This window comes from Pyrus communis, chromosome 2 (genome assembly GCF_041283825.1).
Source record: "Pyrus communis isolate YQ-2024b chromosome 2, ASM4128382v1, whole genome shotgun sequence".
Lineage (NCBI taxonomy): Eukaryota > Viridiplantae > Streptophyta > Magnoliopsida > Rosales > Rosaceae > Pyrus > Pyrus communis.
The window spans coordinates 8517056-8521570 of record NC_142566.1 but is presented as its reverse complement, the minus strand read 5'-3'; positions in this window follow the sequence as shown (position 1 = coordinate 8521570).

The following is a 4515-nucleotide window of genomic DNA, read 5'->3' as shown; positions in this document are numbered from 1 at the left end:
AATGGTGGAGTTGTTGAGGACAAGGATGATTATTGTTTAGTGTGTGCTGATTTCGGCCGCGAGTTGTGTTTAGGTGAGATAGCTGTTGTAGAAAGGAAGGATTTGGGATCAGAGGAGAGACAAAGTATGAACCATAATAATAATAAAAAAAAAGGGGCACGATCGAGAAAAAGAGGAAAAAAAGGGAAGAGGTTTTGAAAGTGGACTAGGATGGTTTCCTCCCCCATTTTCCATCCCCTCCTACTTTCTCAATGATTGATTTCATGCCATTTTAATTTAATGCTCTAGATTCTACTACATCACCAACAACACTAAAATACCTTTAAAGCCCATTTTCTTGCCTTTCCCGTCCCCTCTTATTTTCCTAAACTTCACCTCTTGCCGATTTGATTTCTAGGTCACAATCACAAGAAGTTTGATTGTCTAAACTTTTGCAACTCTATCCTTATGCCATTTTATACCACTGCATCTTCATTGGGTCCTCCCAAGTCTGAGTTCTTGTATTTTTTTTTTTTTTTGCTTGTTTTTGCTACTGGATTTGTATTTTCCTTTTTATAACATGCATGTTAGGTCCTCTTTTTTAGCTGAATGTGTCTCATTATTTGTTCTTATAGAGTAATTGAGAGCAATTTTGAATAACAAAAGTTTTAGTACTAGTTGATTAAAACCCACACCCTCTGTAAAGAAACAAAATTTGAAATGTTGTTTTTTTTTTCTCTACCATATTATTTTAATATTGCAGTAGGATTGAAAATGATTGATTCTTAATAAGCAAACAATATCAACAATGATGACTCAAACAAATTCAATTATACACCGGTTGTACACTTTGTTCGTCTTGGTACTCTAGTCCAGGCTTATGAAATTTCATATCCCAGCAAAAGCACTCTTACTTTTATCTTAGCCAGATAACCTAATATATCACAGAGCAAGTGTAAAAAGCATTTCAGAAACAAAGGTAGGCAGCTTAAAAGGCAAATAGGATTAGGAAGGGTGATAGGAGCATATTTAGGCGACTTACTTAGCTTGTTTTCGTGCATCTATGTTGTTAATTCATAGTTGTTTTAGTAGTTTAAGCCATTTTCGTGTGTTTTTAGGTTCATATGGCTAAGGAAGCAAAAAGATGCATTTTGGAGCATTTTGGAGCAAAATTGGGCTTGGAATGGATAGCATATGCTTGGAGCCAAAGTGTTGGACGAATTTGAAAGCCTTGTATGCACTTTGGACATAAAACAAAGGGCCTAGCCTAATCAAACAATCCTTTGAGCCATGCAAAACCTCTAGCCCAATCAACAACCCTTAGCCACATGCATTCACATGCATCACAACCCCAAAACCATCAAGAAACACCATTCACACACACATGCACTTATTCTTTCATCATTACACCACCATTCACACACACATGCACTTACTCTTTCATCATTGCACCACCATTCACACACACATGCACTTACTCTTTCATCATTGCACCACCAATTCAACACATGCATTCACACACCAACAACCTAGCTCTTTTTCCATCATTATTTCATCCACATGCACTCTCAATCATAACAACCACATTCACTCTTAAACAATCACCCACATATTCTCCCATTCCCCCTATAAATACCCTTGCATTCATTCATTCAAGCATCATCTCATTTCATACACAACACACCACAAACACTTCCATTCCTTCTCTTTGCCGTGAGTCCCCTTAGAATCCAAAACCATCTTTCCATTTCCATCACTCCTCACTCCATTCCACACTTCCATTCCCCCAAACCAACTATCCTTAGACCTTATGCTACAATAAAGAGGAAGAGAAGAGGGCCTAAACGTTCATACAATTCAAGTTTGAGTTGTTGGAATGTTTAGGTGTTTCTTTGATTTCAATGTTTAAATTCAATTCTCTTTGTTTGTACGTATGAGGAATGGAAGAGAAGAGTGCCTAAACGTTCATACAATTCAAGTTTGAGTTGTTGGAATGTTTAGGTGTTTCTTTGATTTCAAAGTTATAATAAACTAAACCCCCTTTAGCTAGGGGGTGATTCGAAATATATGTTTATGCTTGCATTTTGATTTGATTACTTCTAATTGCGTTTCATAAGTTGTGGTTCAATTTGTTTAACCGTTTGATTGATAACTTATTTATGTATGTTTATTGAGAGTGTACACTCAATTTTCATGCATGAATATGACGCTAGAATATAAGTGAGTTTCACCTAATAGTTACGAACTTATATTCACAAGTAGTGGAGGTTGCTTATAAACAATCGCGTTAAATGAATTCTTGGCATAAGTTTCATGCGTATTCCATAGTAACGAATGCCTCGTCAACACTTAAAGTTTTCATGATGCTTAATGATTTTTGATTGTATCTTTATTGTGCTTTTCACGTAAAGGACTTTTGGAGAATGTTGTGAATTGCGTTGCGCTAACCCATCCAATTCATTAACTTAAGGAAAACTTGACGGTTAATTTAAGCGGACCTAATTGACCCGGGGCGTTGAGAATTAATGATTTGTTGAAATGCAATTGGAAATCGTTTTATTATGCAAGTATAACATATGTGGAGATGAACCCCGTAGCTAACTTTCCATCCATTCAATTCCATCCATTTGTTCTTTCTTTTCTTGTTTCTGTTTTCATGTTTAATTTAACTTGTTATTCAATTATGTTAAACATGTGAAACTAATTTCTTTTTAGTTAGAAGCGAATTTGAAGCCATGGACATATGTTGGTTATGATTTGATTTACTCCAGTTATGAATTCATGAACTTTAGATGTGGGTTACTTTCCTGTTTTGATTAAGAACTTGTTTATGTATGTGGGTTGAGGGTCGACACTTAATTTGCATGCCTAAAACTTGATGCTAGGATATAAGGGAATTTCACCTAATCGTTATGAACTTATATTCATGAGTAGTAAAAATCGCTAGTCACGATTGTGTTTAGTAAACCCTAGGCTGGATTAACATGCGTATCCCATAGTTATGAATGCCTAGTCGATGTTTATGATTTCCGTTGAACTTAGTGATCTTTGTTGAATGTCTCTATCATGCGTATTCCATGTGAGAGACTTTGATTAGGAATAATTTGGTTGTAATGCGTATCCCATTCAATCCAATGAATCTAGGGAAATCTGAAGGTTAATTTAAGCGGACCTAATTAACTTGGAGCATTGTCATTCATCGTTTGTTGAAGTCATAACTGGGAGTCAAATTATATGCTTATGTTCATGTGTGGATAAGGAACCCTCTAACTAGTTTTTCATCATTCTATTTTATCAATTTCGTTTTTATAATCTGTTTTAATTAGAATCTGTGCATTTAGTTTAAATTCATCCAAAACCAATCCCCCATTTATTTTAAAGTGTTAGATTAGTTAGAAATACATTTAGCTTGTGCTTATAAGTATTTTGATTCATTTTGTTTCCCAAATTCGTCCAAAGTACTCAAGGTGCTCAAAACTGCCCAGAAAGTGTTTTTTTTAGTTTCGAGTGCTTTGGGTACTGTTTGAGTCTTTTGGTTTGTTTTAGTGTTTTAAAGTTTAATTTTGCATTCTTTGAGTCTAGTTTAGTGTTTTAAACTTTATTTTACGTTTTTGAGTCAGTTTCCAAGAGATTTGCAATCCCTCCTAATCCCCGGTCCAGAACGATCCCTACTTATACTTATACTACAAATCGACAAAAAGAGGGTTTAATTTGTGTGCGTATAAATATCGCATCAAAGGGCGGCATAAAAAGGCCGGAAAATTGGGCTTTTTTTTTTTTGTTTGTAATGAAACGATTATTTTATTGATAATAACTCATTTACGAATTCAAATCTTGGCTGAGAACATTTTGAACAAAATCAGGGGTTCCTCAAACCACACCATTGACTCATTACTATATAAACTCGACTTAGCAAGGAAATGAGCAACACCATTACAAACTTTCAGGACATACGATGTCGTCCATCCCACAAACTCAAACACCACATCTTTAATATCCTTGGCAATAAACTCAGGATTAAAGAGGTCCGCACTATCAACTTTGCATGCTTCCACTGTCTCCATAGAATTTGTTTCCATCGTAACTTTTGTGATCCCTAATGACCTCGCATGCAGCACCCTTTCACGTACGGCAAACAACTCCACTTGCTTAACAGACAACACACGCTGAAACTTCCATACCTCTGCTACCCTGAACAACCCTCATTCCTCATGGATCAATCCCAGCATCACCACATCTCTCATTGAGTTTAACAGCCCCATCCACGTTTAGTTTAACCCATCTTGCATAAGCATTTCGCACTGTGTCAGTTTGGGTTCCTATGTAGGCCGAGGCTGTTGATTAACCAATTGAAACTCTTGCAGGCAGCTCAAGGTTCTTTGCACCACATACAACAAGTTAGATCAACATCAAAATGGCATTAAAATTCACCCCTTTATTCTCCTAAACCTAGTACAACCAATCATTTAGAAGGTTAAACGAGTGCACCACTGTTCCCAAACTTACTGAAGCAGCAAACCACACTGCCCAAGAAAT